Source organism: Leptonychotes weddellii, chromosome 3, assembly GCF_054177405.1.
Source record: "Leptonychotes weddellii isolate Sample4059 chromosome 3, ASM5417740v2, whole genome shotgun sequence".
In the NCBI taxonomy this organism is placed as follows: Eukaryota; Metazoa; Chordata; class Mammalia; order Carnivora; family Phocidae; genus Leptonychotes; species Leptonychotes weddellii.
Genome location: NC_138371.1, coordinates 4872596 through 4890778, shown reverse-complemented (window position 1 = coordinate 4890778; position 18183 = coordinate 4872596). Strand labels below are relative to the sequence as shown.

Genomic DNA, 18183 nt, shown 5'->3' with positions numbered 1-18183 from the left:
AAGGCAGATGCTTCACTGAGCCACCCGGGCGCCCCTATGACCTCCCTCTCTTTTTAAAAATCTGACTTATTTTTAATTGTAAACAACCACATAATATGAAATTTGCCATCTTGATGGTTTTTAAGTGCACAGTTCCGTAGTGTAAAGACATCTACATCCCCCAACTTTCTTCGTCTTGCAAAACTGAAACTTACCCATCAAACCACATCTCCCCATTCCTCCCTCTCCCCAGCCCCTGGTAACCACCTTTCTGCTTTCTGGCTCTATTATAAACGTGACTGTTTTAAATCCCTCCTCTGGGTGGAATCGTGCAGTATTTGTCCTCTTGTGACTGCCTTCTTTCACTCAGCATAATGTCCTCAAGGTGAGTCCGTGGCAGAGTGGGTGACAGGACCTCCTTCTTTTCAAGACAGGATAATATTCCATTGTGAGGATAGACCCCATGTTCTTTATGCGTTCATCTACACACAGACATTTGGGTTGCACTTCTTGGCTCTTGTGAATAACGCTGCTATGCATGGGAGTGTGCAAATATCTTTTGAGACCCTGCTTTCAATGCTTTTGGATGTATATACCGAGAGGTAGGATCGCTGGGTCATATTGGTGCTTCTGTTGTTAATTTTTCGAGGCACTGCCATGCTGTTTGCACGAAGTTTGCACCTTTTTACATTCCCAGCTACAGGGCACGAGGGTCCCAGCTCCGCAGGGTCCCCAGCACCTGCTGTGTTCTGTCAGTTTGATGGTAGCCACCCTAATGCGGGTGAGGTGGTACCTCCTTGTGGTTTTGATTTGCATTCAGGGATTATTGACAGTGAGTGTCTTTTCATGCTTGTGGGCAAGTCTGCTCCTTCTCAATGGCACTTAGTTACTTAGATTTTCCATAAATTGTTTTCGACAAGCCTTTTTCTTTACTATATAGGTACAAACAGGGCTTGGGGTAAAAATGAAGACTCTAGTGAATTGTTCGAGATGTCCGGGGTTTTCTCCTATCACACAGTTGCTGGGGGAGCTTATTTCTGGAATAGACCATTTAGAAGGAGACATTTCTTCATGAAAAGAGGGAATAAGCCCTCTCCTGGCATTACTCTCAGAAAGCCACCTCCCCCCTTGCAGATTGTTTCAAGAACCCATATAATGGAAGTCCAGTGTGAGGAATAACATCTAAAACACCCACATCGCCCTGGGGACCTGGAACCTGAGGCTCGAGGCTGCCCAGGGCCCATGAAGGCTGGCCATTCATTGTCCGGTCTGTTTGTGTGTGAGCGATCCGTGCTTCTTGTAGACTCAGAAAATGCAGCCTGTAGAAGAAATTAAAAGTCACCTGACTGCCTATAGCTCCATCACTGTGAGATAAATATCACTAGGACATTATTTCAGAAATGGGGTCACTCGCGCTCAGTCCTGCAGACCTGCTTTTTCGCTCAGCGGTGGTGGGAAAGCGCTGGCTGGCCCCCCTGGCGTCCCCTGCACGTGTTCGGCGACATCGCCATCCCAGCGTGAGGTGGAACGCTGTCTTCCCGGGGCCGTTGTTGGCGGTAGCTCTTCACGCACTGCATGGTGACCAAAAGCAGGGGCGCACCGTCTCCTGCGCACCCGGGCCAGCCTTGCTTGCGATTTCGGCAGGCGTCCCCAGCTCGATAGACACCCTCGCTGGGCAGAAGCCGTGCAGTGCTCCCTCTGTTCTGAAAGCAAGCCAGTGAGGCATTGTCAGCCGCCCTTCATGGGGCAGGCACCAGCCTAGCAGCCACTCCAGCTTTGGGGGAAGAAATACATGCTTCGGGCCCTCTGAGCAGACAGTGAATGCTTTCTCTCACTTCCCTCCGCCTTGCTCCCCTTTCTGAAGCCTGGCTTTGCGGGGGCCTGCAGGTAGCACCGCCCACATGGAATGTGAGCCCCTTTCGAAGGGCTTTTCTGGGTCTAGCTTGACAGGTGTGGTTGGGAAACTTCTCCTGGACCCCCGAGAAGGAATGTTTTCCTTTATTGTGGGCCAGCTCCTCACCAGCCATGGGAAAACGCGTTCAGAGATCCGTGAACTTGACCCCACGTGCTCCCGGTAAGAGACTGCGCCGGGCGGAGGGGGTAGGGTGGCTCTAGGAGGACACAGGGCTCTAGGCTAACAGCGATCCTGAGGCACGACTTTGAGGCAGGAGCTCCTGGAAGCTTCAGCCTGACCAGCCCTGAGGCTTCTGCCTTAGGGATGGGCTTTGCCCTTTCGGTGCTCAGGGAGACTGGGGGCTCCTGCCCTTGCTGGCATGGACGAGCTTTCCTAGCTCAGAAATAAACAAGGGAGTCATTGCTGGGCACAGCTTCTCCGGCTTCTTGCTACTTCCTCCCTCCCCATGGCACCCCGTGTGTTGACTGGGTGGTGTTGGGGTGCTTTTTGGCCAATGAATGGGAGGAGGGAGGGAATTAGGTGGATCCAAGCCAGTTGGTTGCGCCCACACTGGAGGGGGATACAGTTCATCTCGAACCACAGCAGGCCTGCCCGGCTGGGACACGTGGCAATTTGTAATGGGGATAATCGTAAAACTTACCCTGATTACAGGCGCGTGTGACATGCGTCTGGCACACATCTTGGTCTTGCCCCTGGGAGCAGGCCGAGCGTGGCCCAGCCAGTAGCTGCCTGGTGCCTTGCAGAGTTCGGGGCCTGGACAGGTGAAGCCTGGGGTGCGAGGCAGGAATTGAACTATCACAGCCACGAGGAGCCTCGGGAGACCGCCTAAATGTCACGTGGTGTCCTGGATGGGACCGAAGAAGGATAGCCGGCAGGGGGGGCGGGGGTGGGTGGCAGGGAAATCTGGTTAAAGAATGGACTTTAGTTTATTATAATGTGTCTGCATCTGTTCATCCTCTGGGCAAATGTGTCATCCTAATGTGAGAGGTTAGTGATAGGGAAACTGGGTGTCGGGAGGTATATGGCAACTCCCTGCATTATCTTCACATCTTTTCTGTAAATCTGCATCTATTCTAAAAGAAAGCTTATATTTAAGAATAGACAAAAGAGTGTTAGGGAAGGCAGTGGGCAGTGGGGGCCCCTGGCGCGGCTCTCGGCTGGGCTGGCCCTCTGCAGGCATGTCTGCGTTACGAGGCCCCACCCCTGCTGGTGTTGGGGTGCGGGTAGCCTGCTAATGCCGGCCAGTGGTACCAGGCGCCCCCTGCCAGGGGGAGCCCAGGGCCCCCACGCCCTGGCCAGAAACAGCCCTTCTCTACAAAGCCAAGTGCAGTGGGCCCGGTCCACTCCGGCTCGGGCCGTGGCCTGACTCTTTCCGTCAGCATGTTCTTTGTTCTCCCCTGGACCAGACATTTAGAGGTGAGCCGCTCTCCTGGCCAATGAGCGAGCTGGCTTCCAAACACAAACACAGATCATCTTTTTGCCAGGTGAACTTGAGAAAGGGAGCAGAGCAGCGGGGACAATGGGCCCATTTATAAGCTGCTCTGACTTTCAGAGTCCAGAACGTCGGGCTTCAGAGTGGGGCTGCAGGTGCTGGGGTGGCGTCCCAGGACCCCACTAATCCTTTTAGCAACTCGAGATTGATGTATGGACAACAGGATGAGATTGTCTCCTCTGAAGATGGCTGATTAACGTATGTACAGAATACACACGGCTGCTTTGAGGCCTCTGTCCTTCAGGTGTTCGGTTTATGCAGTGAGTCGGGGCACAGGGATCGAGCACTGTTACATGCCCAGCACCGGGAAAGCCGCCAGGGGCACGCATGCACACACTCACAGACACGGGGTTCGGAATCTCAGGCAAGAAGTCTTTTTTACAGGACCTGACGTGAGGAGAGCGTGTGGACAAACGCTGGTCTCCGGCTGCACCTGCCGTCTTCCAGCGCAGCGCTTCTCAGATCTCTGTGCTCAGAGATCACCCGGGGGATCTTGTTAAAATGCAGATTCTGGCACAGGAGGTCTCGGGGAGGTGCTTTTCTGACCTGAGACTGCACTTTGAGTGGCAGGGCCTCCGCGGTCGGCAGAGTTTCCATCTGGGCTGGCAGTGGTGATGCCCTCTGGGAGGAGAGGGCTCATGCTTCACAACTTGTCAGAAATTTTGTCAGAAGGATGAACTGAGAGATAAGCCTGCGCCTGAGTAAAGGGAGGAGATTGCAGAGAGACGAGGAGGTGGCAGGTGGGAGGAGCGGGAGAGCCGGGAACATCCGAGGTGGCTTGTGTGTGTGTGTGTGTGTGTGTGCACACGTGGGGTTCTGTCCTGTGAGCACGGAGGTGGCTCTGACCGTGGACGTGGCACTGTTCTAACACTCCACACCTATGATTCACTCCCCACAACAGCCCCACAAGGTGGACACCGTTTTTGCCCCTTTTCAGAGAGGAAGGTGGTTCGCCTGCCTGCTCAAGGCCCTGCAGTTAGGCGAGGGTGGGAACCGGGTCCTGAACCCTGGGCAGTCCCAAGTCTGCACATCAGCGCTCAGGTGGGACAGGTGGCGTTTCCCGAGGGATGTGTTTGCACTCATGTGCATCGAACCAGAGTTTACAGACCCTGCACTGGGTGAGCACCAGCCACTGTGAGTCTCTGGGGTCCACCCTTCTCAGAGATGAGCCCTGGGGCCCCGAGGGCTCACGTGAGGTGACCCAGAGCTAGGATGGCCCCTTTTTTTAGGGTCCTGACTGCACCGGGGACCCCCCCTCATGGCTGGCGAGGCTCTCCAGCAGGTCCTCCCCCGGCCTCCCTTTGCTTCTCAAACCCGGGTGTCTGTCTCTCCATCCCCAACCGAGACTCACGACACATTTCAGTTAAAAACCACAACATTCCCCATACAGTCATGGAGGAAGCTCGTCCAGATTCCTCACGTGCTTAAGGTAACTTAGAGAAAACACAGTTTCTGGTCCCTTCTCTAGTAGGAACAGGCTGTGCGGTTTGTGGAGGATTTTCCCAGGGAAGGCCTGGGTTTTAGGGGGCTGGACTTGGAGAGTTCTTTATTCCTTTGTGTTCCTTCCTCCCTTTCAACATGTTGCCTGGCCGTGGGACAGGAGTCAGGAGAGCGGGGTGGCTCCCGCTGCCTCGCGGGGTGTGGGGGGGTGGGGGGGGTCTCTGCCGCCAGTGGTTTGGTCCCCCTCCGATGATCCATTCATAGTGTGCATTTCCTCATGTCATCTGGAGAGGTGCTTCGTTCATTCATTCACTCAACAACTATTTGGGATCCTGCTACGACCAGGGTGTGCAGGGCCGGGCAAAATGCAAGGTCCCAGGCACTGTCCTCCCTCTCAGCCTGTGGGCTCAGGGACCAGATGCTCTGTCCCTGCTCCCCCTTCCCCCCACCGAAACCTTGGAGGCCTCGCTGGCCTGCCCTCGGGCCGTTTGTGCCCACTGACCAGTGCAGGAACTCTGGCTGGGCTGGTTCCCTGCCGCTGACGTCACGTCTCTCTTCTGTAAGTCTGCGTAGAAAGTTCTTTTGTTCGGCAATATTGGCATGATTGAATCAATGCTGTAGCCAAACAGGATGTGGTCTGGGTGACTCCCAGCTTGCAGCCATGGATGGTTCTTGTTTTTAGTTGTCCCACCACCACCACCACCACCGTGGGCGCAGGGCACTTTGGGGCCCTGGAGGGGAGCCCCTGGCCTGATGAGGGGGGGTGAACTCTGCAGGGCCTCTGACCCCACCTTTAACTGCAGGGAAGGGAGTCGGGGAAGAGGTGGGGCGGATTCTGAGTCATAATCCAGCCCTGGAGGAGAAGGCTTCCAGGTAAAGCTTGGAGGCCTTTGAACTTGGTTTGCTGGGAGGAGAGAGAAGGATTTCCAGGTGGGCCCTACTTCTGGGTGGAGGCTGGTCTGTTTTGTTTGAGGGGCAGGGTGCCCGGGGGGACTGCGGCAGTGTGCAAGGCGCCCGTCCTCGCTCTTCCACGAGGTGCCGGAAGGCCAGCCCTGGGGTCCCTAAATGTTGAGTAGATACAAAGAACACTTTGGGGGGTGAACAGAAAAATGAGGAATACAATGAATGCCTGTAGAGACTTATGTAGCCATTACCCGGGCCGAGAAGTAGAACTTCACCTTTGAATTCCTGCCCCCTCCATGCCCATGTCCTCTCACTCCGTCCCCAGTGTGTTTTACCCAGTCTAGCGTAAGCTTTTAAGTAGCCCCTAACTTGAACTTGGTGGTTTTCCCCTGCTACTTATAGTTTTTCCACATAGCCAATAAACATTGGGTCCTTAAGCATTGTCCATTGTTTTTCGTGTTTGCAACGTACATGTACATGGAAGCATGCATTTTCTGTTTGTGGCTGGCCAACCCTGATGTGGTCCCCAGGGGTCCCCACCTGTTATTCACACCCTTGAGTAATCCCTCCCCTGCTGTGGCTAGCCTGGCATCCCACTTCTGATAGGGTTCGTCCAGTGAAGGACATCCCTTCATGGTTAGGTTACATAGGATTATAACTTCCTTCTTGAAGACAGACTCTGTCTCTTGCTTGCTTTGATCATGCACGATGCCATAGAGAGAGTCCCACTTGGCAAGGACCTGAGGCCTGTGGTCCGATAGCCGGCAAGGGACTGAAAGCTGCCAGTAAGTACGCGAACCTTCAGATGAGGCCCAGGCCTGGCTCAGGTCTTGACTGTAGCCTGAAGTAGAGGACCCAGCCAAGCCTCATCTGGATCCCCGACCTACAGAAACCGTGAAGTAGGTGTGTTGTGTGTGGTCATTTGTTACGCAGCGCGGGGTACCCGATGCGTAATCTTCTGAGAGTTCCTTTTTGGCTGCCTATCATGTTCCTGAGGTTCACCTGTGGGGATGGGGTCTAGCTGTAGTTTATTGACTCTTACTACAGTTTTCCACTGTACGCTCATACCTCTGTTTACTTACTCCCTTTGCCCTCAGGGGCCAGAGCTTGTTCATAGCTCTTGCTGTTACCACCTGCATGCAGATGCCTCTCTCGGGGGGTCCCACCGTGGGGAGCCCCACAAACAACGTTCGGGTCATTCAGGTTGCTCTGCATCCCCACCACCGCTCCCTGTGGTTGGACTTGTCATTTTGGGAGGAGGTCTGATGGAAGGGAGAGGGTATCCGATTTGTTTTAATTTATGCTTCCTTCTGGACAAATCACCGTAACCTTGTTTATCGGCTTTCCTGGTGTTTCCAAGGTGAAGGTCCTTTTCATGGTTTTTAACTCCTTTTCCTTACTGAATGGCAGGATTTCTTTGAATTTTCTGGAAAAAGAGCCTTTCTTGGCTTGGAGTGGTGCAAGCTTCCCCGTTTGTCATTTGGCCTCGCAGACTTTCACAGTCCCAATAAGTCAAAAGCCGAATCCTGTCGCAGGGGGCTCATTTACAGAATTACTTTCGAGGGTGCCGGTTCTGGCCCATCGAGGTCCAGTCTTTGGGCGGCCTTGGCTGTCCCTGTGAAATTAGGCTCCTGCTTACTGTAATTATTTGACTCTGCATCCCTGTGGCGAGTCTGCCCGCTGGGTCTCCTGTGGGCCACCCCCCTGGCCTGGGAGTACTTTTTGCTCAAGGAGCTGGTGTCAGCCTCCGTCATTTTGGAGAAATCCGTGAGTCAGCACCGGGCCTGGGGCTCGGGGTGCGCCCTGCCCGCCAGCCACTCTCAGTCTGCATTTTGCTCTGCACTCTGGAGGTGATCCCTCCACTGATGGAATGTGGGTCCGGGGAGACTGTGCCCTGCATGTTTAGAACAAGTACGTTCCTAGAGAAAGTTAAAATTAGAAAAAGCGGTTCCATTTCCTGCCATTCAGTGGCAGTTGGCTTCTGTTTGTTTGCACAGGGATTTTTCTGGTAACAGTCTGTAGTCGGTTTCTGGTGGAATGTGAGGTGAAGTCATGGTTTTCGGGATGGAGGTGATCTGTTTCCATGGCGATCTTTGTTGTTGGAAAGTGGCTGCTTTGTTTGTGAGTTCTTGCAGATGATGCAGGAATGGAAAAATATTATTGAAACAACCTTTTTCTCCAGCCAGCAAGAATTGTTTTATTTATTTATTTTAAAGTTCTTTAGTGGGAAGTTACTATCTTTGTTAGTGAAGTCCTGAAGGAGTGGACCACAGCGGGCTTGGCGGCTGATCGCCCCTCCTCCTTCCTGGGAGGCCACCCCCCACCCCTCCCCGGAGGTGAGGCACAGCCTGGGGTGCCCACCCTTGTACACCCCCCACCCCCGTAGGGGTGTAGGTTTAGCAAATAAAAATGCACGACATCCAGGTGTATTTGACTATCTGGGACATATTTACACTAATACAGTTATTTGTTCTGCGTTTGAAATTCAAATTTAACTGGGTGTCCTGTATTTTCTCTGGAGAGCCAATGCCCCCCTCAGCCCCGGCTGTTCTTTGCCGTCCTCGTTCTGGGTCTCACGTGGTGCCTGGGCCTCTCTCAGGTGCGGAGGGGCATCACCTGCTCTGGGCTGGCTTGCTTGCGCCACTCGGGGACACACCTGTGGCTTCCCCAGTTTTGTTCCGTGCGGAGCGTGGACGCCTCCTGGTGCTGGCACGGGGCTGGCCATCTGGCAGAGCGCTGCAGGGCCCACAGCCTGTCCTGCGGCATGTTGCTCATAAATGCAGAGTGGGGGCTTGACCTGCTGGTCTGCCTGACGGAAGGTCCGGGAGCAGGATGGCACTGGAGAAATGTAGCGTCATCCTCTGGAGAGCACGAGTGCTCATCAGAGACTCACCCCCAGGCAACCGGAAGGAGCTCACCTGGGCTGGCTGGCCTGGAAGTGCCGGCCTCGAAGTGGGGGCGGGGCTTGCTGCCGAGAGTGAAGTCACAGGCTTTGGGGGAGAGGTGGGTAGGAGCTGGACCTTGGGTCATTTTTGCATGGGCAGGGAGGGGACTGAGGAGGCATTCCCTACAGGAGAAGGTGGGATGTGTGTGCAGGGGTTTTGGGGTTGGGCGGCTGACCTGGTCAGTGAAGGGAATTGGCCGTGGGTACTAAGGAGGCTGGAGATGGAATAGGGCCAAACGGAGGAGAGCCTTGAAATGGCTCGGGGAAGCCAGGCCCCAGGTGGGCAGGTGGCAGGGGAAGCAGGTGAGCGGGGAAAGCAGGTGAGGCAGCAGGAGGGTAGGTTTGGCGGAAGAACAGGGCAGCTGGGACCCCCTGGGTGTGGATGAGTTGCTCCAAAATCAAACTGCAGGTGGTAGGTATGAATGTTCAGGGAACAGGTACTAGTAATGGAGCATCTGACTATGTGCTAGGTGCAGGCTTGGGGCTGGGGACACAGCAGTGAGTGAGACGGGTGGGTTCCTGCCCCCACGGATGGAGCAAGTTAGCTTGTTCCAGACATGGATGTGACTCCTCTGGGGGCTTCTGTAGTTCGACTGAGTGAGCACCTGCTGTGCTCCAGGGGGTTCCAGCTGAACAGGACGATGTCCCTGCCTTCATGGAGCATTTTCTTTAGTAGAAGAGAAAGGAAATAAAACGATCAACAGAGCATGTCAGGAGTGATAAGTCACCTGAGGGATTGGGAGGGGGGTGGAAGTGTGCTGGTTTGGATGGGATATGGGATGGCTGAATTTTACGCCGCCCCCCGCCCGGAGATATTCCCATCTTAATCCTAGAACCTGTGAATGTTACTTTATACGGAAAAAAGACTTTGCAGATATGATTCATTTAAGGAGAGATTACCCTGGATTATCCTAAATATAATGTAATGGCAAGTGTCATTTTAAGAGAGAGAGGCAAAGGGGATCTGACCCCAGGGAAGGCCTTGTGATGAAGGAGACAGGGATCAGGGTGGTGGGCTTTGAGGATGGAGGAGGGGCCACAAGCCAGTAACACAGGTGGCCACTCGAAGCCAAAAAAGGCTGGGAAGCGGATTCTCTCCTTAGAGCCTCCAGAAGGAACCAGACCTGCCAGTACCTTGACTTTAAGACTGGTTTCAGATTTCTCACCTCCAGACTGAAAGAGAATGAGTTGGCATTTCAGGCCACCAAGTTCCTGCGAGGGATTGAGGAAGTGACATTTGGGCAGAGCCCTGAACGCAGGGGACTGAAGGTCTAGCCCCTGGCGCCTTCAGAAGGCTGCGATGGGCTTCCCTGCTGACATGTGGCCTGGGACTGTGGGGCCTGAACTGGGTCCAGGCCCAACCTAAGGTCAGGAACTCCGTGGGAGTTGTGAGCTCTGATGGCCTTGGCCTTCAGCCTGGACTCAAGCCAGGGCAAATGTATTTATTTTTAATGTAAAATGTCCGTTGGAGCGTGAATACCCTTTGCTTTTCTCCAGTTTAGCAGAGTGTAAATGTATCTTATTATTATTTATTTTTTTTTTTAGAGAGCACACATGAGTGACGAGGGGTCTAGAGAGGGAGAGAGAGAATCTCAAGCAGGCTCCAGGCTCGGCACAGAGCCCAACACGGGGCTGGATTCCACAACCCTGGGATCATGACCTGAGCTGAAATCAAGAGTCAGACGCCACCCAGGCGCCCAATGTATCTAATTAATGGAACAAAATATTTCCTTGGCTTTCTAAACTGGGAATTTCTGACACTATAGAATAGCCCACTGGCTTGGACCAGAGCTGCCTGAACGTGCTCATTCATATCACCCAGCTGTGTCTGTGCCTTGGCCAGAAGGCCCAGTGGTCAGCCGCCAGGTTCACATTTGTGAATCCATCTGTTTTGATTTGACCTCTGAATGCAGAGCCTGACGTAAGGAGTTGGGGACTCCCACCTGCAGAGGGACTTCCGCCCCGTGCACCTGGCGTCCTCCCTGGGCACCTGCTGGCCGGCACCTTCCCCGTCTAGAGCCCCCGCACCCGGTTCTGCGCTCGGGTGAGCATTTTGTCCCTCGGCGTCTTCCGTTTCCAGGCTTGAATTTCTGTGCCTGCTTGCTCTTCCTTCCAGTTCCAGAATGCAGGACCCGAGTTTCTTCCTTCCCTTGCTGTCCCTCGGTGCTTTACGAGGAGCAGAGGCCCATGGGGATTTGTGAGATGACACAGAGTGGCCCGTTGATACTCTAACCTCCTGCTGTCTCCTGAACCAAACGGGCACCAGCCACAGAAGCTCGAGCTGCGTTTATAGTCGTGTTCACCTCTCATGCTTAGTTTTCGGTTGCTTATGATGAAGGCAATTCGGAGAGACGGGTCATGCAGGGGCAGATGGCTTTGTCGGGAAGAGAGATGGCAGACAGAACCCACCTTTCAGGCCCCATGATAACCACCTGGCCTGCTGTGTTCTCTCCAGGACCCCATTCCATGAGTTCACGCTGTAGCAGGAAGCTGGGGGGACCCAGAGGGAGGTGACTTTCCACGCAGCCTTGCTGGTGGCCAGGGGGATGGTAGTCCCCCAGCCCGGTGCCATCAGCGGAAACGTTTCCCGAGGCGCACACCACTCCAGTGGCTTTTTTGAGTTTGCAGGGTTTTCGTAACTTTTTTTTTTTTAAGATTGCATTTTTTAAAACGTCTTGGTTAAAAAGTAGGATATTCCCTGAGGTTGGGGACTGCTTTGCATTTCTGGATAACATTGTGCTTATCTCAACAAAGAGATTTAGAAACTGCAGATTCATTTTGGATAAATATTTAAAAATACAGAATGGTCCCCTTATGACTTTATTCAGGTCTCGGGCTTCAGAAAATGTGTGTCCCAGCGCTTCTGTTTCTGACCCAGTTTCTAGATACGCTTTGCGGGTATGGTTTGTTCTCGGAGGCAGGGGGAGGGGAGTGGTCTGTGATACGTAGTTGGATTAATGAATGATGGATCATTTCATGCTCTTAGAGGGTAAGTATTCTGCCCTTTGCTCCACCACTTTGGCTGGGTTTTCTAAACCACAGTCCCATGGGGAGGCCGGTGCCTCTCCCCCTCAACAGCCCTTTTACAAAGCTGAATAGGGAGGGGAGGCTTCCCAGGGTCTTAGTTTGGGATGAGTCAGGCGTGGAGCTGCGTGTCTCCCTCTCTTGCCTCTTAAACTGTTGCCCAGGTGACAGGTTGCCAGGGTGACGATTTGACCCCAGGAAGGAGCATCCGAGAGGTCACCAGGCTGGTGGCCCTGGCCGAGGAGGGGCGAGCAGGTGGCCGTGGGGCTCTGGAAGAAGCAGCCAGCACTCACGCCCAGACCGGGTGACTCCCCACCTGCCCGCCACTGAGAAGAACATTCAGCACAGCATTCAGACAGAGCCAGGACTCGAGTCCCGGTCCTAACAGGGTCTGAGTCTTCAACACACCAAGCTATCTGAAATATTCTCAGCCTTCTCAGCATTTGCTGGGGGGGGGGGGGGGTTGGTGGTGCTCTGGACTCTGTATCCTCTCCCAAGACTCACACCTGAACTCCTTTCACCTGGTGCAGGCAGGGTACTTAATTTCCTTCTACTTTAAAACCCTTGGGAGGTTTTATAATTTATGTCTCAGAAGAAGGAAAGAAGGAAGGGTGATATCGGAGCCCAGTGTGGCATCTTTATGGTGAGGACCCTGAGCCATCTGGTCTTACCGCAACCTGCTTTGTCTTCCTCTGTTCACTTTGCATTTGACCATCTTCTGTGTATCAGTCACTGGTGCTGGCCCAGCACCATGCCTGGTGACCCCGGCTTCCCACTTCCTGACCTCAGGTCGGTGGTCGAAAGTGTCTGGTCTCAGTTGTCTCATCTCGGAAATGGGCACAGCGATACCTGCTTGCCCACCTCATGGCATCACTGTGGGAAACAGCCAAGAGGCCTAGTGGGAAAGTACGTCATCAACCATCATGTGGGGTACCAGTGGTTCTCAAAGTGTAGTTCAGGGACCAGGAACGTCACCATCGCCTGGGAGCAAGGGAGAAGAGCAGGCTGTCAGGCCAGCCCCAAGCCCCAGGGGTGGAGTCCAGCCATCTGTTCTAATGAGGCCTCCAGGAGTCTGCCTGGCGCTAGGACAAGAACCACGGCCTGATGCAAATGTTAGCAGTTAGGTTCTCAACCTTTTACTTATTTCCCAATCATTTTGTGGGGTTTCTACTATGTAGTTGGCACTAAGTATTTGGTCCTCCACGTTCCAAAGAAGAACAAGTCTAATTGGATAGACTCTTGCATGATATGGAGAGCCTGGTTTTACACTTGAGGGAACCAAGGCCCAGACTCGAGTTAGGCCATGTAACCAAGGCCGTTGAGCTCGTGAAGGGCTGAGCTGAAATGCGAACCCACAGAAATCTTCCATTTACCTGGCTGCCTCCTGCCAACAGCCCGCTCCCAGATACAGCTCCCTGACTGGAGCCATCGCCCATTTATCCACGGGCACAGTTAGAATGAAAAAGAATCAAAAGTCAGAATCAAAAGCCCAGGATGCCGCCTTTGGGCAGCTCTCCATTGTCCAGACACTGGACTTAAACTTCCGGTCTCACTGGGGAAGCCCAGGCTTGCGAGCTGGGTCAGATTGCGAACATCCTTAAGTGACCACTCAGCTAGTTGGAAAAGTTAGTCAAATCCTGGAAGAAGAATAAAGTTCCTTTTCTTTTTTTTTTTAAGATTTTATTTATTTGGGGGGATCGGGAGGAGCAGAGGGAGAGGGACAAGCAGGCTCCCGCTGCTGAGCCCGACCCGGCTCCATCCCAAGACGCTGAAATCATTACCTGAGCACACAGTGACTAAGACCACCGGCTGGCTTCTGCGTCAGGTGCCCCGTAGGAACCCACAGGCCGGGAGCGTGAATGGACAGACACATAAATAAACCACTGCGGGCGTCTGGTTGTTCATCTCAATAAACCCCTTTCCCTTCGTGCTTAATATTCAGTACAGGTTTCATACAGGAGAGGGAAAAGGATCACACACTCTATAAATCACATACTCGGTAAAATTTGAAATGTTGTGTAATTATGGGAAACATCAATGAACCAGCTCTGCATTCTGGGTGAGAAAATGTCACCACCTAAATCAGGTGAGATTTCAGACACTTTGACTTGGCGGTAATCATCCACCACCTGCCTAAATAGGCGTTCAGTTAACGGTGTCATGTGTGTTGATGTTGATAACATTAAATATAAAGGCCATTGCCAGTCTGCCAGAGTGTTATTTACTTATTTATTTTAGTTCTATTAATTGGCTCTCTTATAGGGGACTGATTTTCTCCCATCACAATGAAGAGCGCGGAGTGAAGTCAGGCCATGAGATCCCACTTTGTTCCGAGGGTCGCTCGCAACAAGACTCCTGGTGCTCAGCTGCTCTTGGGGGCGGGGCAGTGCCTCCCCGACTGAGGTCCAGGGGTAGCAGCTCTCGATAGCCATTGTGAGTTGATGGAGTTTGCCTTCGGGGCCATTCCTGTCTGTGTTTCTAGCCACGATGCCCATCGGCTTGGCCAGCGCGGCTGGCGCTTAACCAGGCCCCTGTGGGTACGTGCCCACTTCCCTTTGCCCAGAGCCGAATACGGCCTGGCTCTTTGCCCCGTTGCATGGGTAGGGCTGGTATAGCGATGGGGTCGGCAGACTCTCTCTGTAAAGGGTCAGACGGAATGTTTCCGGCTTCGTACACAAATGGGCGTGGCTCTGTTCAAGACAACCTGACTTACGGACACTGCAGTTTGAATTTCATGTTATATTCACGTCACAGAACACTCTTATTCTTATCTCCCACCTCCAGCTATTTAAAAATAAAAAACATTCTTTGTTCATGGGCCATACAAAGACAGATGATGCACTAGATTTGGCCCTTGGGCCAAAGTTTGCCTCCGGTGGAGGACACTAATTTATCTGGTTCTACTTTCTATTCACTTTGGTGTCCTTCAGGATAAGGAGTAGGGATGAGGGAAAGCCAGTTCCTGCCGTGGAGAGACTCCAGAGATCGGCAGACATCGGGTACGAGCAATCCTTTGCTGATGGAGCCATATGTGTCCGTCACGGTGGCTTGGAAACCTTAAAAAAAGTCTGTCATGCCCACAGCAGCCCCCGAGATGGGCAGGATCGTGAGAATTCCTTTTCCCACTTTGCAGATAGAGCGTAAAATTTCCTACGGCTGCCATAGCGAAGTGCACGCTGGGTGGCTTGAGCACCAGAAATGTGTTCTTTTTTTTTTTTTCCAAGAGTTTATTTATTTGACAGAGAGAGATAGAGCAGGAACACGAGCAGGGGGAGTGGGAGAGGGAGAAGCAGGCTCCCCGCTGAGCTGGGAGCCCGATGTGGGGCTCGATCCCAGGACCCTGGGATCATGACCTGAGCCGAAGGCAGTCGCTTAACCAACTGAGCCACCCAGGCGCCCTCCACGTTGCTTTTTGACAGCTCAGTGGTTCTTGGAGATTTCCCTTCATTTTGTCCAATGACAGCAGTGATGTTTCTTGAAACAGTATCCGGGAGTTCGGCATCTTCTAGACTTTGGGACTTGATGCCAACTCGATGAACCTACATGAAGTCCTGTGGTTTCTTCTGGGGGCCTTGGGGACTGGAGAGCCCACACAGGTGTGTGGCCACTCCCTGGGGACAGCAGTGCTCGGTCAAAAGATCATGCCCACTCTCCTCTCAGGAACGCTGGTCTTTGTGCGAAACATAGGGCTTTCAGAGGTAGACCATGGAGCTAGGGGGTTGGAGAAGGGCCAGTGGGTCCTGTCCACCTAATCCATGCACCCCAGACCTCACCGGCCGGACCGTTCACAGCCAGATCTCCCTCCCTCCCCTCACCCCCAGCACCAGATGGCCGAAGGGTTCCGTGTGTGTGTGCCCCCGCACTCCTGTACCTGCCCAAAGTCCAGCATGGCCATCTCTGAGTCAGCTTGTTGGGCAACGTTGGGTCCTCCCATATGAGGTATGAGGTAGGAGTTGACCCAGCCACCCCCAGTCTGGGAAACCTGCCAGAGATTCACGTGATGAAATAAAACTCTCTACCTAAATGATCCTCTGGAAGGAGTGAATGACAAGCCCCAGAGAGCTTGCGAGGCCCTTCCCCAAAAATGCTAAGTGACTCAGCCCTTAAAACAACAGTGAATACGAGTGTTGTGGTAAGCTCTTCAAAAAGAGAAAAACTGGCAACTCTTTGGAGTTCAGACGAGGTAGCAGTCCGCAGTTTCTCAGCAAACGTGTATTTCGTAGCTGCGAGATGGGCGTTGGGCAGCCTGGGGCGGGGTGAGCAGCAATAAAGGTGCAGGAGGCCGAGGCGAGGGGCCTGCACACGGACCAGAGCAGGGGAGCGAGGCCCAGCAGAGCTGGCACCCCGTCAGAACGAGACGAGAGATTCCCACAACCCCAGCCAAGATTTGGGGGAGCGGTGGGGAATAGGAAAGGAGGCACCCCAGTTTTATATAGGCTGGTATTGTGACTTGGGAGGAATGACTCTTAACAATCAGGAAAAAAAAAGTGCGTGCTCTACTTAATGCTGTACTCACTGTAGAACAGATCAGCAAGAGTGGAGACGTCCGAAGACGCAGAAGCCCCCACCAACCCTGTTCTGAGAAGCCACGTCTGTTAATATCATCACCGCCTCTTGTCCCTTTTCAGCACGTTTTCCCCTTTTTAACACAATGAGGGCTCTCAAGTGGCATGGATCTTCCGAGTACCGCGGGCACCTGGACGAACATTCGGGAGTCCCGTGAGTCTTCCTTGGGCCCGCGGATAGCGAGGCAGACACATCCACGATCAGTGCGCCGGCTGGACATTGGTGTCTTGCTCCCTGTGTCTTGAACATCCCGCCCCAGCCCGCATTTTCCTGTCTCCTTTGGGATCTGAATCTTTTGTCGTGTTTGAATAAATGTTCTCACGTTGGTGCCTTTTTCGTAGTGTTGGTTGACTTTGATGGAGCTCTTCCCTTTGCCTTTGCGACTTCGGACGCCGCTTGCACGAAGTTCTGTCTACCTGGAGATTAACTGCGTCCACGCCGCAGTTTTCTCTTGGCTTCGGGTTGATTTCTTTTCCTATTTCCACGTCTTTCTGTACATCTGGAGTTCGTTTTACTGTTGAAGCCCCAAGGCGGGGGGCTTGGGGGGACAACGTCCTGTAAACTAGTCAGCCGTCCCAGGAAGCCCCACTGCTCGCAGGGAGACTGGGATCGGCCGATAAAATTATTCTGTTGAACTGCCAGTCTCTGCAGAAGTGACAGCAGAAGAGGGATGACACGGCACTGGGGGAAAAAATCACAAATAAAAAGCCCTTGTTGCAGGCTGGGCTGCCCAGGGAGCCAGCTCTGACACAGGTCTTTGCATGAGAGGTTTACTGGGGGCTCATGCTTGGGGTCAGCGCCCCTGGAAGGCCAGGGTGGGCCTCTGAGGCCCCACAGGAGCTCCAAGCCCCTGGCGGCCCTGCATCATGTTATCAGCAGCAGGGAGTGGGGAGGGGGCAGCTTCTCACCCCTGCGCAGCTACCCGGGGAGGGGAGGGAGGGAGGGAGGGGCTGGGAGGGGCCTCCAGGGGGGCGGTTCCAGGCGTCCAGCAGCGGGGATGGAAGGCGCATCCGGGGCCACATCGCAGCGCCCGCCACTGTCCCCACCTTACCGTGTGAACGTGGCTCAGGGCACGGTTCACCCTAGACGTGGAAGAGGGAAAGCAACGTGGAGAGGTTTCGGTGACAAAGGCTCTGAATCCTGTGTTCCCCTTTTGTCTTGCAGCATCTGCCTTCTGTGGACGGGAGGCCGGGTCCTGGGACCTTCACTCTGACATCAGGAAGCTGGTGACCTGTTGGAGGTAAGCCGTGCAGCCTGGGTTGTTGGGATGAGCAGCTGGTCTCGGCCTGCTGCGTGGAGACCACTGTCGTGGCCAATGTGCATGGACCCAGATGGGGAGATGGGCCCCGTACGCCTGCAGAGCAGCTCTGGAGGGAAGGAGTCACTTCCAGAAGCTTCCTGGCCTTTTACAGTTCTGCAAACATCTCCCTCACGGCTCTGTCTTCATATCCTCGTCAGCTCTCAGTGTCCCCAACCCGGGAAGGTCAGATGGCACCGGGGACTTCCCTTTCTGGCGCCACCAAAGGAACACTGTACCCAGAAACCAGACGGGCAGCTCGTTCTCTGCCCTGACAGCCGTGGGGCAGAGCCCAGGTTGGCCGTCCCCTTCGTGTTTGCACAAAGGAGTTACTCTTACAACGCAAGAGGTTATGAGCTCCCAAACAATGGCCACCAGTGACGAGGTGCGGGCAGAGAGAGAGCTCCATGAGGCTGCGGTCACGGCTCACCCACGCTGGGGCTCGGGGAGGGGCTCGGGGAGGGCGTCTGTCCTGGGAACACATTGGCAGAACGGGCATTCTGCAGCAGCCAGGACAGAGCGAATGCTCTCCTCGTAGAATGTTCTCGGGTGTTTTCTTGGCTGTTCTTTTTTTCTTCTTCTTCTTTTATTATTGGAGCGCAGTCAACATACAACGTTATGCT

At 53.8% G+C, this 18183-nt stretch overlaps 1 protein-coding gene across 3 annotated transcripts in view; it reads left to right on the top strand.

Annotated features, from left to right (window-relative positions):
- Positions 1–18183, top strand: part of SH3BP4 (SH3 domain binding protein 4) — a 76914-nt gene that overhangs the window by 9854 nt on the left and 48877 nt on the right. The window contains exons 2-3 of one of the 3 annotated variants that reach the window (XM_081813345.1): positions 10587–10717; positions 17428–17503. The gene's annotated coding sequence lies outside the window, so the exon portion shown is untranslated. Of the gene's footprint in view, positions 1–10586; positions 10718–13959; positions 14131–17427; positions 17504–18183 lie in introns of those variants that run through there. The other 2 variants (XM_081813344.1, XM_081813343.1) reach the window with 2 other exon arrangements.